The 17,473-nt window shown below is 38.2% G+C and overlaps 1 long non-coding RNA gene across 1 annotated transcript in view; it reads left to right on the top strand.

Moving 5' to 3' along the window:
- LOC101750858 overlaps window positions 1-12,430 on the top strand; it is a 29,925-nt gene extending 17,495 nt beyond the window's left edge. The window contains exons 6-9 of the long non-coding RNA XR_212697.5: window positions 1,312-3,436; window positions 4,237-4,332; window positions 6,200-6,280; window positions 12,367-12,430. This is a non-coding gene — a long non-coding RNA (uncharacterized LOC101750858). The remainder of the gene's footprint in view (window positions 1-1,311; window positions 3,437-4,236; window positions 4,333-6,199; window positions 6,281-12,366) is intronic.
- The last annotated feature ends 5,043 nt before the right edge of the window (window positions 12,431-17,473 follow it).

A 17,473-nucleotide genomic window follows, 5' to 3' on the forward strand; every position in this document is an offset into this window, starting at 1 on the left:
CTGTGGGACCACTCAGGCGATTGTATTTGTGAAAATGTGCATCTCTTGCTCAGCGCACTTCATATCTTAGTCCTATAAAGTACTATCCCAGCTGAAAATACAAAATAGTATAAAGTCTAGAAAAGACCTCCTGTGGGAAGCCTCCAGAAACATCTTCTCATTTTATCAACTCAAATTTGATAGCTTGAAGTGCTGTTTTAAAACCAGATGTTTATATACTTCATAATTTCATTCAGGCTGTATTTCTTAAATTTGCTTATGAAACTCAAGAGAATATATTTGTTAAGGTATATCTGACATCTTGCCTTACTGAAGCATGTCTGCAACTTTGCACGTCTCTGCCAGTGTCAGAAATACCTGTTTTTGTTGACTGGCCTAATTTGTTTTCAAGAGATCCATGCAGCCTATCTTCACAATTTTTTGTCATTTTTATATACTGTTCTGATGCACATCCAGCAGTAGAAGTCTGACTGATCTTTAAATCTTTGGAGTCTCCTTCCACCTTCTTTGCTACGAATTGGTGCTGTTGCCCTTGCCAGGTCCCCCAGGATTTCTCTGTCCTCAGAGTTCTCAAAGATAATTGCTAATGGTTCTTAGATGGCTTAAGTTAATTCCTTGAGTACTTGAAAGTGTCCCTAAAATTTGACTGCATTCAGCGTGAATATTCTTCATCCTGTCCTTTTCGTATTCCTGCCCTACACTTTTATCTCCTAGATAAAATTAATTGTTTAAGTATCTGACTGTAATTAACCTTCTTACTGAAAACTGAATCCAGAAAGTCTTTGGGTACTTGAGCTTTTCTGCAATTCTCTTATTTGTTTGACTAAAACAAGTGAACTTGATGGTTCTTTATCTTCTGTTATAGATAATGCATTTATAGTCTTACTTATTTACATTAATAGTTAGTTATAACTTGCTTTGTGTTATTGCCTTTTCAGTTCAATTCCTACATCCTTGTGCTATTCTTTTACACTTGCTCTTAATTATATTTCCACTTTCTGTGTAATTCACTTGAAAAATGGTTTCCTTTTGATTATATGGATTGTTAGAGGTACTGAATCTCTTTAATTCTGTTCTATCTGCATTGGGATTATTTGATGTTGTGTTCTTAATTGCCTGTATTCTATCTATCAGTTCTCCTGTGCTTTTCTTTAGAGTGTGTTTTATAATCCCCAGGGACTGTCTTGATTATTCCTCCAAAATTGCTGACATTCCCATTTTTTAAATGTATGCTTTCTTCATGTTTCCTTTAGAATTACGAATGCAATTGTTTTGTGAATGTATACATCTTTGCATTTTTCTTATTTCTAGGGGATGCCAATTGTAGGTGTGCAGAAATAATGGTGTGACTCAAGACTGCTTTGACAGGCAAATCCATCTGAAGTCTGGGCATATCTATCTATTGGCTGGAAAAAAAGTTGAACCGTTTGTGTAAGAAATAACAATTCACACAAGTTCCTAACATGAATGAGCACATACAAAGTATGAAAAACTGTTCTACAGCTTCAAGTGTGACAGCTTGTTCAGCAAGGTGCTACATAGTATAATTGCTCTGTAAAGGGAGTAGATGTTTTGTCTTTGTTTTACTTTTTATTGGATGCTCGAGGTGGTTATGTAGTCTGCATCTACTACGCATTATGTACTGGTTACATGCCGGTACTGCCCAGTTATGCCTGACCAACTCCTCTTTGCTGTGGTTGTTTCTCTTCCACTCTCCCCACCTTGAAAGCCTCAGACATCCAAGCCAGAGCTATTTCAGTAACTGCAGCTATGCCACTGAATTGTAACTTTCATTTTATGTTGGGGAACTAATCTGAGAGATGCCTAATGATCCCAGGAGAAGGATCTCCCAGCACAGCATAATCTAATGGATATTTAGAGTGGCAATCTAGCAGGGACAACAAATGAAGCAGTGCTGGAAATCCATGGTTGCAACAGCAGCTCAAATTTAAAACGTTTCTGCTCCCTGTATCTGCATTTCACACAGCTATCAGTATCAGCTTATTCTGTAAGCTTAGCTGGCTCTTCTCTTCCTCCTCAAAATCCCTCCCAGAAGCTCCTTGCTGCAGCCCTGTTTGCCAATTAGCCTCTGCTTCTGTTGTGTGCAGCTATGGCTTAGGAAAAAGCAGTACTTTTTTTATTCCATCTGTGGAACAAACTGCCTTGTGCTTCTGTTCCACCCAAGGGGAGGATCTTTGGCCCCCTAAAACTGTTTGGCTTCCTTCCACCCATGACTGTACCATGGGTGTAGGTCAAACCTGCCATGCCATTCTGTTGTTAGCCTACCAACGCAGGGCATCTGCATTCCTACTGACACGTGGTTGAGGATGTCTGGCAACATCTTTGCTTCCAAAGCATGCAACAGACTCATTACTTTCTCTCCTTCCGGAAAAATAAAGTCAGGAAAACCTCTTGTTTCACACTGAGCTGTGCAGGATGTTGGAAGCTCCTTTTGAGCCATCATCTCACAGGCTGTATGGCTGCCTTCTTTCTTCTTAAGAGTAACTGGGGACCCTGAAGTGGAGACTGAGTCTCTCCTTTCATTTGGTTGTATTGGGTGAATTACCTACTTTGGAGCCTCATGGAAGAGGTGTTGTAAATGAAAGCAGCTTTTGCATGTTTTTATTTTTCTTCCCAGAAAATCTCTTACCCATTTCACACCTGGTCATTTTCATGTCCATAACCTGAAAAACAGTCCAAGTAGCACATAGTGAACTTCATTATTAGCATACGTGGTAAATCACAGTGCAAGAGTTAGATTTGGTTTTGCAATTGGAATACATACATATCTATCCATAGCTTTATGGTCTGGACATTAGAGAAGAATTCATCCAGATGGATGGAGAAGGGAAATCACTTGTAAATTGCAAATGAAAATGTCTCAGTCTCTATAGATTTGGCACAGAAATAGGAGCAGTGGGAAAAAGCAGCTTATTCACCCTTTAAGGTGAAAAGAAAGCATGTTCCCAAAATATATTAAATCACAGATCTAGTCATATACTCTTCCATGTTACATGATAGATTCATTTCTGTTCTTTTAAAACCATCCTTTTGTGGTCCATTAGACCAGCTTACCAACTGGGTTGCTGGTAGGTTAAATTTGTAGTTGTAATCTCTTGATGTTAAAACAATCTTTTTTCTTGAACTTGCAGGCGCAGAGCCATGTCTTTCAGTATGCTACTATTAGTAGGCAAAGAACTATAATTTGCATATTGGAAAATGAAGTGGGGAGATGTTTAACGTTCACCGTTAGTTTTTAATTAAGAAATTAATACGATGAGCCAATAAGACCTTTAATTCTGTGTCTGTACTAGATACTGATACCAATAAATTCTTTGTATTTCTTTTTTGTTAAAACTGTGAGCCGTGTCTCTTTCTCACTGCTGTCAAACAGGCAGTCCTGGATGCACTAATGCACCTGAATGACTTTACTTAGGTGAGTGCTTTATATTGATTGGGATTGGCACTGGGTTAATTTGGAGGCTCTGGAGCACTCAGTTGAGAGCTCTTAGGAACAGGAAAAATATATTGTATTCAGTTTGTTCTTTTGGCAAATTGGTGTAAGGAAACAACATTTTATACCACCTTTCTGAAACTAAATGCTCTTCTTTTTTCCAAAGCATAGTCAGTTTTGAGATGTGATATAACGCAGTTCAGTATTCTCTGATTTATTTTCTTGGGAGGAGTAGATTTCTTGTTTAAAAATTGGTATTTTTCGATATTTGTAGTCTTTACATAATGGCAAGCATGTAGAAGGAAAAACTTATGAAATAGTAGTGAGATTTGCTTGGAGACCTCTTTGGCTAAGCCAAACTGAATCAAACTGAATCTATTCAGTCTTCTTCCATTTTTCAGTTATTTGTTTGTAATAGAAATCAATTTGCATGTAGTCACCATAGTTGAGAGAAATGTTAGTTTCTCAATAGCATTGTTCCTCATTTTCCAAACAACTGGAACTATGTAACATAGGTTTTGGAGTAGGAATACACAAGAGAACTACCTACTTGTGTAGCAGATGAGTTTCCTAAGGAGATTTTCTAATATAGGTGGTAATTGTCATTATAGGTGACAGTGTGGTGACAAATAGAAGCACTTAAACCTGGAAGTTGGTATTTTTAGCATGTTTAAATTATTCAGATCTAGTTACTTCTAACTTTAACCTGCTGCCATGGCAATAGAACCATATATTAATAGACTCAAGCATGTGGCTGACTAATCTGCTAAACCTACCTACAGGGTGTAGAGGTTTGTGTTCAGCCAGTTCCCTCCATGCAGCGAGAACCAGGATGGAAACATCCAGGCCAGTTCAACCAACCACAGTGTTGCTTCAGCGTAAGTGTGCATTTCTAATAAATGGATAAAACTAATTTCAACTAATATAAATGGCCTGACTTCACTGTGTATTAAAGAAATAAATTCTCTACTTTCCCACAGTTTTCATATAAGTAGGAATTACTTTACAAGTTCAGGATTCTAATGTAAGATGAAACATAAGAGCTGTAGCTCTGTGTTAGAGCTTCTTGGGCTATAGCATCTAGGCAGAAGAGGAAATTTTGCCTTTTTCCCTACTGAGTTACTCTTTGCAGTGCAGCAGTTTTTCTTTCAGCATGACGACTAAAAACATGTATTAGAAGAGGGCATATGATAGAAAATCAGACCTTCTCCTGATTAAAGTATAGTTTCAATAGGCTTTATCACTTCAAATGTAATATTCTTGATTATATTAATCAAATACTCTTTTTGTGATTAGATGCTGCAGGAAATCTATCTTAGACTTTGAGAGGCTCACTTAGTGTTGTGTTTTCAATTGAGCAACGTCAGGTTTTTTAAGGGGAAACTTCTTGGGTAATTGCTGTGTTTCAGGACCACCAAGTAAACAGTTCTTGATACCTGGATAAGCAATTCCTCATACCTCATCCAGGAACTTACAGAGATAGTTGCAATGGGTCTTGACTTCTACCAGCCTGGGGAGGAACAAGGAACACTCTCACTTTCCCTTCATGCACCATCGTGACTTAAATTATTATATACCTTTTTAAACAGTTATTGAGACTACCATCTGTGTGGAAGAAATGAATCCCATCCTAGACCTTGCTTAGTTTTGGAGCAGAGATTTGGAAATATGAGATGCAGTGCTCGCTCTTCATCTCCAATTTACTTTTACAGGCTTCTGAAATAATTATTGCAAGCACATTTATATGTAACATATCTTTCCATTAAATAAGTGTCTGTCCTCATGGCTATCTCTATTTCCATTACAGTATCTGTAATAACAATTTTTGGTATAGCCCTAATTATTGTTAATGAAGCAAATAGCTGTCTTCACCATAAGCTTACCATGTGCTGAGGAAAGTCCAAATCAAGATTCCTAGCAATAAAACCTGAGAAAACAGCTAAACCTAGCAATATCTCTCAATTATAGAAAATCCCTAATTTTATTTAAAAATAATTCCCCTGAACTAAACCATAGGTCAATTGAAGTCAAGAGATTAATAATAAATCCTCTGAAGATTTGACCCTGAAAATTCAGGTCATTAGTTGGAAATTATTTATGCTATACACTATTTTAACCTTTCTTCCCTTCTGTCAAAAATAGCCCTTCTGAAGGGAGCAACCTGTAGTCTTAAGAAAAATATAAAAATCTCCCAACAATTTATCTAGTCTTATAAAAGCTTCTTATTCACAATACTTAATAAAAAGCATTTGTCAAGTGAGTGGAACTGAAGTCTTCCTTCCAAAATATGTGAATAATAATTAATGAGAGCAGAACAAAAGTGTTAGTTTAAAAGGCTTTTGGAACCTTTCCAGTAGCAATCAATATTTATATACTCCTTACAAAGCTAAGGCACTAAGCAATCACATTACTTAAGACTGTCCAGGATAGGTAAAATAAGGACAACATGAATCTAGATGGATGAAAACTTTTAGGGCTAGTTTCTACCCTACCTCACTGTCTTCATCCTAGAGAGCTCTCCTGTCAGCTGTGGTCTTGAAATCGGACTAATGGGACTATAGTCTTGTTTGCTTTAATTGGACTTTCACACCAGCACGGATAAGAGTTTATGAATTGAGGCATTAGCTGGTATTTGTGGCTTCCCTCTGAATTGATTTCTTGCAGACCACAGTCAGATCTGGTTGTGCTGGGAAATGTCAAGATAGCTCTTATATTAAGACATTTCTTTTTCCTTGTTTGTTCCAGTGACTAGCTGCATGATTTTCTGACAACTTCTACCTCTTAACTACATATTCATATGTTCAAACAGTGAGCTGTACATCTCAGGTAAGAATCTGAAGGCAGAAATAGGCATATTCCCCTCTGCCCGGCTGGGAGATGAGGTGAGCTGGGCGATCATGAGCCCCAGCTAAAGCAACCCGAGGGCATTAAGGAATGCAAACACAGGTTCTGCCACTTCATGTTAAGGAACCCCTTAAGTAGATGATAGAAGTGGAAGACAATCATGATGCTGAGTCACAGACATAAGTGGCAGGTGTGAGTGATTTTTTTCCCCTTATTTCACCTTCTGGCCAGCATTTTTAGCAGCTGAAGGAAGACTGTTTCTTGTGTTCCCCTAGAAGTCTTGAAACTGTTCAGTAAATCTGTTTCTCTTCCACCTGTCTCCGAGCTTTGTATAACAAATGTATTGATAATGTTAATGGTAACCACAATAAAGCTTCTGTCCATATTGAGCACAGCATGCATGAGTGTCTGTGGGATTTGTGGTATTTTGCACTGTTGTAGGAACCCAAACTCTGAAGATTACCTAGGAAAGGAAGGGAACAGATGCATTTCATGGCTTGTGCCCAGACTCTTACACGAGTTGAGAATTCTGAAATTTCTTAAAAGTAATTGTAAGAATTCTTTAAATTTCTTTATGGAACAGCATCAACACTTATCTATGCCAGTGACAGTGGTAGCCTTTGATTAAAAACTATTAGACTTTGGAATGTCCATAGAAATTAGCTGTGCTTTTTTTTTTTCTGCCAGATGTGAACCCACTGGCTTATGTTCTCAATGACCATTTGCTCTGCTGTGTCTAAAACTCCGAAGAAACAATAAAGAAACAACTTTGAGTTTTTCCTTCTCCAGTCTTGTTTCTGTAGGATTTTTTTCCTTCAACCTTCATCGTATGGCACTGATGCTGAATGTAGATGAGTTAGTGCTTCATTTCTCTCCGGATGATTATTTTCAGATAATTAACTGAAGTCCCAAACGCACATTCTGGACTTCTGTAGATGTTTTGTGCTGTGGATTTGTCCTCAGTTTTGTTGCTGAGTAAAAAGAAACTCTCACAAGCTGCATTAGATTCTGAGTCAGTATCTTAGTTTCTTAAATTAGAGAAAGCTACTCCTAAAGCATGTAGATTCATATCATTCAAGCATCTGAGGCTTGATGCAGTACAAGTGTTTATTATTATTATTGGTGGTAGTAGCAACTGCAGGAGCACCAGCAAACTGTGTAGGGATGTTTGGCTCCCTATACAAAGCACTGGTTAAAAAAGAAAATGCTAATTAATGCCTATGAAGTATTTACTTATAATTATATCTGTCTCCAAAGACTGCAGTTTCATTTTGCTCTGCAGAGCTGGCTCTGACTATGAGAAAGAAGGGAAAATGTGCTCTTTATGTCTAAAAGTGCTTTTCTAAAGTGGATATTTAGTGGTGCTCTTGACAGGAACTTATTCATCCAGAGAAAGTCAATAGGACAACCGCAACAGACCCAGCAGGATCCGTACACTCAATACTAATGGCAATGAGGTTTAGTTTGGAAAACCAAAAGCCCAGAGAGTCTGTATAACATTGGTGGTTTCTCGCTCTGTAGTTCTGTATTTTGCATGTTTTCTTCTGCATTCCACTATATGAAGGTGAATGTAAATAAAAGCATTAGGGTAAAAGTGTAATAAGTGTAGAAAATGCTGACTTGTGTCAGTTACCATTACTGAAGAGCACGTTGGATGGTTAAGAGGGCTCTTTCATTAGGGAGATCTCTATATTGCGTGTATTTCAATTTCCTTTACTGTATGAAATAGAAGTTGAGATTTTTTTATTCAAATAACGTCTTACCAACTGTTATCTTAGAAATGATGATTTTTGTTGACTTTTTACTGCAATTTCCTTTCTTCTTCACCTAATGGCTCAGTATACAGTTTTCCCTTCTTGGTCTTGACATATAGGAGGGATGCTGAAAGGCTGAATTCTCTGCTTTTTTTTTTTTTTTTTTTTTTTTCCTCATGTACTTGCAGTGTTGGGGCTGTGCTCTGTATGCACTGCTCACAGCTTTGAGAACATGGCCCTGAATGTGAGCTGCTCTCATGGTCTGCTGGTGGGCTGCAACATTTAAACATTAGGAGAGTGGAAGGAATTACAAGGGTCAAAAATCAATTCTGCAGTCAAATGGCTCAGGGGACTTCATTTCTCAGAAAGTGGTAAACAACTCTTCCTACAGTGGGGCTAGTGGAGAGTCCTGGAGCTTTATTGCTTAGAATAATTAAAGAAAAAATACATTGACCACCTGTATATCCATCCCACCTCCGCTCTGTTTGCTATATTAATTCCTACAGCTTCTGTAAGAGGACCCTAGAGCTGAGTTTTTGTCCATTTTCACAGTGTGGTAGAGATGCTCCTTGCAGCCCGTTGGGATCTGCTTGACCCTTGCTGCACAGGGACTAATTAAATGTAACAAGCTGGAGCAAGGACAGCCAGATCTTAAATACCACAAATTCTATTTGCAGTGTCTCCCCACGTGTTTGAAGTGAAGTTGCAGACCAAGAGGGAGTTAAATGCTCATAACCTGGTGCCAGAGCTGAGGAAAAATGGGAAGAGGGAATAGAAAGGGAGAGGGAAACAGAGGGAAGGAGGCAGCTGAGCCGAGCGTACTGATAACGGGGAAGTGGTTTCCGTAGCAACAACAGCACTTTGGATGGTTTCAGACAAGAGTACAACTGGGTACAAAGTATCTGATTAAAATTTATTGCAGGGGATAGGAGCAGCGTGAGCCATAGTGGATGCAACCTGTGTGCAGGAGAGCAGGCACTGGAGGTGTGGGGTGATTTGGGTGATTATTGTAGTGCCTGGGCCATCTTCTGTGCCAGCGGAGAAGAAAAGATTTGGGAAGTGGCATGTGGGGGAAGGTGGCATGACCAAATTCCGAAGGCACGAACAGCAAAAGGAAATGTGTGGCCTGGGTCTGCAGCTTAAGGAAAACATAGAACTGCTTCACGTGGATACTCCTGAGTTTTCTTGAAGAATGCCCTGCTGCAGAGATCTTGCTAAAATTGTTTGGCTAAGAGGACACAGTTATTTTCTTCTGAGATATACCAACTCTTGACAATTATTACTAGCTGGCCTCCCATTCTTCTATTTCTGACATGAAAAATAAACATTCTAGCTACATACTCCTAAGCCAGATGTAATTGCTTCTCTTTCCAGTAACATTAGGTCCAGTGGCAAAAGAGCTACTATTAACATTTAGACCTCTGCTTTCTCCCTAGGGTTGCTGTGTGAAAATGTACCATGTGGATGTTGTCTTTTTATAAGACTTTTAAAGTCTCAGCTAGTTAATCCTCAGTATTTATGTATTTTACATTTGAAAACTCTGATTTTAGAGTGGGAGTACGATGCTCAAAATGTGAAATGCTTTAAACATCATTTAGATGCCTAAGAGTCCATTTTATGTATTGAAAGTAAATGTCAGTTTCATAGCTCAGTACTTTGCTCTGCGCTGAAGTTTCCTTATCTGTAAAATGTCTGTGCTACACATCTGTCCCACAGGGATGTCACAAGATTATTTGTATAAGGATTTATTTATATAAGAAATATAAAATAGTTTGAGCTGCTTGTATAGCTGTATATGTGTGAAATGCTATGACAAGGAGAACTTCAGAACTTTGGATTTTTATCTGAAGTTTTGAGTCTTCAGTGCTGGACTTGAAATCTTATGACAATACCCTTTCATGCAGTGTTTCCCATCAGATTCACCTTTTGCGAGTGTTCTGTAGTGAATAGAAAATATCTGCAGTGAAATGTAACTCGGAGTCAAACATTTCTTGGTTTATTTTTTTGTTTTTAGATCTCTCAGATGTTGCAGCTCAGAGCCAATATGATGTGTAGACAGAGAGCTCAGTTGACCTATGGAATGTAGAATATAAAGATTTTCTGAGTACTCAGATTCTCCAGGAACAGTAGTATCATAGTAAAACTCATTTGGTCCTCTTAAGCATCTAAGATTTAATATGAAATGAAGGGGATTTTTTAATGGAGTCATTGCGGTAGTGTTAAAGTGCCCTAGTGTATCGTAGGTGCTCAAAAATTTTAACTGAACTTACTGCAACTTCCTACATTCAGATGGTAATGATAACCTAAGAGAGTTCCAAATAACTAGCATGTCAGCAGCAGACTGGTTGGACTCTGTTTTTCACTGTCTTAGTGATGATAATATAAGGATAGCAGATCACTAAATATTTCCTGTTTCTTACATTCTTCTAAGCAATTAGAGGATAAAACCAATCCTAACACCATAAATTTCCATACCATAACATCAATCTGATATTCTTTAATTGGCTTTGATACGTTCCTTTTATACTAACTGGACTAGTCAATTTTAACTCCTTTTAGATTTTCTGTTCCTAACTTTCAATGTAAGGCAGAGCTGAGATTTTGCTTTTCCATGAAGGCTGTGTCGTACTTTCCTGCTTCTTACCAACCTATTTTGTGTTTGAATATTGCCACTGGGCTGCCCTTTGTGAGCATAGGATTAGGAGACTTGGCAACAGAGCAGAAAAAACAATGGGAGAAACTTCTGTCAAAGAGTGAATGTGTACAAGGCACTGCAAATGCTGACATTGGTTTGAGTGTCACAACACAGTGCCAATGTGAGGTCCTTCTTCCCAAATTGCTGCTCAGAAGTTGTGACCCAGCTCTCCTCTATATCCTCCAGTTATAATTCCTCCCCTGCCCTGAGCCACCGCTGAACTCCAAATGAAGACGAGATGACTTTCATAAAGCTTTTAGTGTGACTGCTCATTGTGTTGGAGTACTGTGTATGATAGATTGATACAGCAGGATTAAGAAATAATTTATTATTATCTTCATCAATTTAAAGTCTCCATTTGATTTAATGAATTGAGAGTTTATCGGAAAAGCTTTTATCCATGGTCATTTACTTGAGTTCCCTTGGCCTGCCTTCTGGAGGAGATGCACTCTGGTAACTGGTTCGAGATGAAGAAAAGTGATACAGGTCAATTCTTGTTTGCATTTCTAACTAGGGAAAGTAGCAGGGAGAGCTGCTGTCTGACATATCTACTATTTATCTTCTGAGTAATGATTATTTCATTTTTTAATTTTTTAAACGTATTATGCCTTACTACACAACAGAATTTATTGAGAAGGCAGCTGAGAGAAGGAGGTGAAAGATTTATATGCAGTCCCTGTCTTTACCTCTGACTTTCTAAGTTGTCTTCTAAATAACCGTGGGCAAATGAAATATTTGTTTTCCATCTATACAAAGAAAAAAATACAAGAGCATTTTCAAATAGTTTTCCTTTTGAGGTTAATTTTTGAGGGCATGTCAGTAGGTGGATATGGTACAGGGAACACATATCAAAAGGTCGTTTCTCTACATGTTTCATAAGCAATTTTAAATAAAATCTACTGCCTCTAGAATGTAAAATAAATGTTTAACTTCAATTTTGGTAGTTTTTTATGAAGTGGCATAAGATATCAGATTAAATTAATATTAAAGTATTATTGTTGCATTCTTAGCTCTTCATTGCATAGAAAAGTTGTTTTTTGGGGGGTACTCATCCAAATAAAATAGGGAGAAAAAGAATTTGAGTTGAAAAAAATTAAGTTAATCCATTATATACATGTATGATCAGGTAAAAAAAAAAAAAAAAGTTTGTTACAAGGAAGTAAATGATTCCCAGCATGAGTGTTGTTTACATCCTGCATTACTTAAGTTTCATTTTGGATATAGATCTCTGGATATTGGGTGAAAAACTATGGATGTTTTAAATATACCTAAGGCATTCCAATAGGTTTTTATTAAATTTGATTCTTGGATGAAATCTGATATATATACATGAAATGTAATCATTAACTCCACAAGTTCTGTCCTTTAAAAATTGTAGTGGCATTTCTACTACATTATGAATGTCACACAGTTCTAGTCAACTATTAGAAATGTGTTTTGCCTTTTTAAATGGTTTTACTTTGTTACTGGATTAAGTTATTTGGGCTAACAGCTCTCTCCAATGATGGACTGTGGAACTCCCTTTTCCTGCCTAGGTAGTCCAAGGGGAATAGATGAGGGAAATGCATTTTTCGTTCATCAAAGCTGGAATAAACTTACTCTTCCTGTTTACACTGTAGGTCTATGTTGCAAGTTTTATGCACTGATCTTTCTACCAGAATAGGTAAGAACAGCAGAAGTGTAGAATATACAGCAGAAATACAAACAGCACCTGAATGTGGATAAGGGGGAAGATCTAGTCTTGTCTATGGGACTCTTAGTGATGCCAAATTTAGCAGTGATTTCAGGACGGGCAAAGTACTCCCCACCACTCTTGGCAAATAATAATAATAAAATTGTATTTGTTATTTTTAATGCAAATTGCTTTATGTCATGGAAAGGCACTATAAAGCTACTACATTTTATCTGTGAGTGTGCAGCGTAGAGAAGCACTCCCTGCTTAAAGGCACAGAGGTTATTTAGATGAGAACATGGGAACTGCCCTATATGACCGCATGGCATTATAGAAGTGAACTGGAGGAAGAGTGGCTCAATGAAGACATGTTTTGGCAGCAAAGGAAGGGGATGATGATAGAAGGGAAGAGCCGTGTGGGAATGAATCCTGCCAAAATAGCAAAAGACAAGGTTTTTCAGCAGAGCAGAAGAGAGTTCTCGTTAGCAGAGGATATGCAGAGCACCTGGCAGCAAAGATAGTAATTGGGGTTGGCAGCTGAAGGAAAGTGTCACTGAGCCAAAAATCAGAAGGTGAATGGAGAGCAGGAGGAGGCAGACAAGGCAAGAAGGTAGGCAGAGCTGAGGGGTGTCTCGGGTGGTTCAACTCATGTGCTGTCGATAAGACTGGGAGAGATTGGTTATGTCAAAGCTCCTATTTTACTATTGCTTTTACTATTGCAATGTAATGCAATCCTTCCTCTCCAAGTAGTATTTTTGTGTGAATGTGTGCTTGTCTATTAGACATATGCATGTATATTGCCTCCTGACTGATTTCCAAAGGAAAGGAAAATATGTTCTTTACTCACAGGGAAGGTTTATAACACTTAATGATGACTTGTAAAAATAAGTTTGAAATCAATGCATCTGCAGGCCTTCTGAATGAAATAAAGTCCTCCCTTTAGGCTCCTAGTCCTGTGCCGTGCTGGGAAGTTACTGTGAAGAGAGCAAATTCAGCTTTCAGAGTGTCACTTACCACCTAAATACTGAGTGCTTTATTTATAATTTCGGCATTAATCCTTGTGTGAATGCTACACCACGCAGCACATCGAAATCCTAAGGGAGAGGAATCAAAGAAATTTTTCATGGAACTATGAAGCATTTGATATGACAAATACTTCATAAAATTAGAAAAGCCTTATCTTTCAGAAGATGAATTACACTGACTTGTAACTGCCCTGCTGTGCTTTGGGTTCTGTCTGCTGATATCTAGCATTTCAAGTGCATATATCATTGATCTCCTTATCGGTACTTTACAATCATTTTTTTCCCCCTTTTTTGGTGTTGTTACGAAATTTGTGCTGATCACTCATCTTTGACTTTAGTTTTGGAAGTGTTCGGTGGTTAATTTAAAGTACACTTAAGGAAACATTTAAGCTCAAATTGCTGTTCTGGGATTTCTGGGGAGAGGGAGGAAAACTTTTATTTTATATGCTGTCTTTTCCTCTAAGGACACCGGGGAAAACGGATCTCTGGTCCAATCCACACACATGACAAGAAAAGATACTGTTTTTTCCTAGTAATTTATCACTTTCTGTATGATGGAAAACCTAGTTTTCCAACAGAAATATCAAGTGGAAAAAAAAAACCAAAACAAAACAACCCACCCCACCTGAAGCCAACTGGTATTCAATGCAGGTGAGAAACTCAATAACCAAAAGACAATCTTATTTACAGCATTTCTTATGGTCTTCAGTCTGCTCATTACAAATTCTAATGGAGATGCTAAGGGATGACCCAGCTGTGTAATTATTGTCTAGTTTGCAGCTAGATTTCTGGGAAAGATGTTATTCCATGAAAAATCTGTTTAGACATTTCATAACACATCTCAGATGAACACCATTTTCTAGCATGTTTTCAACCAAGCAAAATGTGATATGTCATCGTGGCTGTAACAGAGAACCATATTTTTTAAACAGTTGTCATTTTTCTTGTGATTACTGTATTGTATTATGAATCACCTCTGCTGGAAGGGGAAAAAAAAAAAAAACTCATCTCTATAAGGCACAAAATCTTGTACCTAAAAAACACTATGTTCTGGAAATAACAGGGCACAGCATTCCTTCTGTACCAGCCTCAAATGCCAGTAGCTCTGTAGAGAAGTAATGCTGAGGTCTTAGAAGATATCACTAAGTATTACAGATATGACTTTTCATATCAAAACCAGCATGCTGCAGTATCAGTAAAACCCTTCAGTATCAACAAGTATTATTGACAGCACTGGGTATGAAATGATCCACCTATAAACTACTCTATTTTGGATGAAATGGCTGCAGAAATTTAATAGGCAACAGAAAAAAAAAATGCTACAAAATGCCATAATCTTGCACATAAGAGATCTGCTAATTAGAATTGTCAGAGATTGATCACTATCTCATAAACTGTACAAGGTATTGCTGCATCCAAGCAATTGTGTTATCTTAAGGGTACAAGGAACTGCAGCGCTCAGCTCGGAGCTGTCAGCAGGATTTCACAGAGCGGAGGTCTGTTCTATCACCGCAGTCTGTTCACCAGCCCTTCTGAGAACACCTAGGGCATTGTGAGCTTCACAGGCTGCTGCTAGAAAGCAGTGCTATGCTCAGGAGAAGAAACTGTATCAATCCTCTTTTAATTGTTAGAAATATAAATTGTGATATCATGTTCTCTCCCCCATGTTCTTGTTTTGCATATAAATGCATGCAAGGAAGACCTAAACTGAATTCTTCCTTCCCTGCATGGTCAGTTCTTCTCGGAAGGTTCTGCATTGCTCTCTCCTGGAAGTGTTTTGGCTCTGAAGGTGTTTCGTGTGAACGTTGTGAAGGAATTGTGCTTTCTGCAGCTGCATAACAAGAGGTGAATGCTGTTTTGTGTGTAGAGCATCCTGGACTCCTGAAGGTTAAAAGGAATTTGAGATGAAGTATGGATGTTAAAAGTATTGATAAAGATCTATAGGCAGTGGGAATGTAGAGAAAAATGGGTGACTGCTACTTTGAAAATGAACTGAATACTAATGGTATTGTAGATCAACCAGGGCCTATAGGTACAATGTTTTGTTTTTTAAGCTTTTGGTCGTATCTGATTCTCTCTAAATTGTGTCCCTAAGAAGGAAAGTGTGTCCCCTGCCACCTGTAGGTATCCCAAAAGAGGCTGACTACAGTTTCTTAAGAGAGGTCCAGGATTTGCTAAAAGTAATCATGTCCAAAATATTTGTATTTTCCCTGGTGACGTTCTGCTGTCAATCAGTACTCTTGTAGAGTGTCTGGGGGGGGAATTTTAGGGGAAAAAAAAAAATCACCTCCCTTTTTTTTTCCCTCTCTCTAGAAGCCTGATATGGTAAGCCACCAGCAGCTCTGCCAGAGGGAACAGCAGAGATCGATGTAGTCAATGGTAGTTTGTATTTTGGTGAGAACTGAACCAATACGACAACTGTGCCTTAAACTTGAGGATCAGGGAGCTGCAGGGTACTTGAGACAAGTCAGAGTCAGCCTATTGTCTATAAAATGTAACGGTGGAGCACTGTGTGTAAGTGGATTATCACAGGATACCAGTGTTGTGGAGCAATCCAAATGGGGAGAGGCACTAAGATGTTTCTGGTTGAACCTTCTGCCCCTGCAGGGCCCACTCTGGGATCTAACAGATAGTGTGAAATCTTTGGGCAAGATGTTCCCGTTTGACTGCCGTGATGGGGAGAAGGATTTTCTCCTATTTATCACTCTTTTTCTCATTTGGAAAGCTACCTTGATAAAGGAAAAAATGATGGTGATAGGAGGATTCATGACTGAAAATAAAATTACCTTGGGATACTGAGTTGAAGAAAACAAATCTAGTTCACATCACAGATTTGTTTTGTGGCTGTTGTGACTAGCCATGGGAAGCAACACCTTGCACTTCAGGCTTGTATGCAATGTTTTGCAAATCAATTCTCAAACTGTGAGTGTTACAGAGGTTAATTTAATAGAGAATTAATGAAGAGACTATAACTCATCCTCCCTAGTGTTAATCATTCAAAATATCTTCACTTACTAACTGACTACTGTCAATTATCATCTTGAAGAGGTGCTGAATAGGTAATTTCTTGTATACTGATTCTTGTCAGTATTTTATAAAACATTCAGCATCTCATTCAGAAAGCTTGAATTTGGAAAGCACAAAAAACCCTGTTAGAACAGATGGTTTCTGTGATTGACGCCCTAATGCACAGTTTCAACTATGTCTAGTCACTTTAACAGGAAAGTGTTTTAAGGATTCACCAGTTGGCTTGTCAAATTAACATCAGGCACTAGTTTGGGTGTAAAATCACAAGCATAAATTATTTGGTGACCTGAGGGTAGATAAAGTATTAGCTAAAAGGAAACTTTTAACTTGGAAAAAAAAGAAAAAGCTTTTTCTCTGCTCTGTTAACATCATCAATCACAGAATGGTTTAGGATGGAAGGGAACTTTGGAGGTCATCTAGCCCCACCTGGCTGCTCAGGCAGGGCCACCTAGCACAGATTTCCTAGCAGAGAGGTTGGTCATCATCAAGTAGAGAGTCTGACTAGTCAGAGCAGACCTCTTTTCCATGGGCTGTACTTCATTCTGTGCTGCACAGATCTTCCTATTGCCCTACCACAAAATAATGGAAGGAATGAGAAAGGATATTTGGAAGACCTTGATGCCAGGGTCTCATTGCTCCCCGACCCAACTACTGCTGAGATTTTGACTCCAGATCATATTTAATGTAGATTCAGAAAGTCAGGTTTAACAGGACTGTCATGAGTGGGGGAATAATTCTTAAAATCATGCATACATGGTTTGCTAAGTGTAACAAACTTGAGAACATTCATGCTGTCTCCGTCACTTTTTTTCATGGGAAATTTGACTTCCATATAATCTGCACTTGGCTTTGATGCCAGAAGATTCTGCTGCACAGCATAAAGCATGTAAGAAATCTTGCCTGTTAGGAGATGTGACTTTCCAATTCCTACTTAATTATGTAGTGTATATTTTAATGCCAATAAAACATACCTGACAGGAAGATTTTCTTACAGGACTGTAG

This window comes from Gallus gallus, chromosome 7 (assembly GCF_016699485.2).
Source record: "Gallus gallus isolate bGalGal1 chromosome 7, bGalGal1.mat.broiler.GRCg7b, whole genome shotgun sequence".
Lineage (NCBI taxonomy): Eukaryota > Metazoa > Chordata > Aves > Galliformes > Phasianidae > Gallus > Gallus gallus.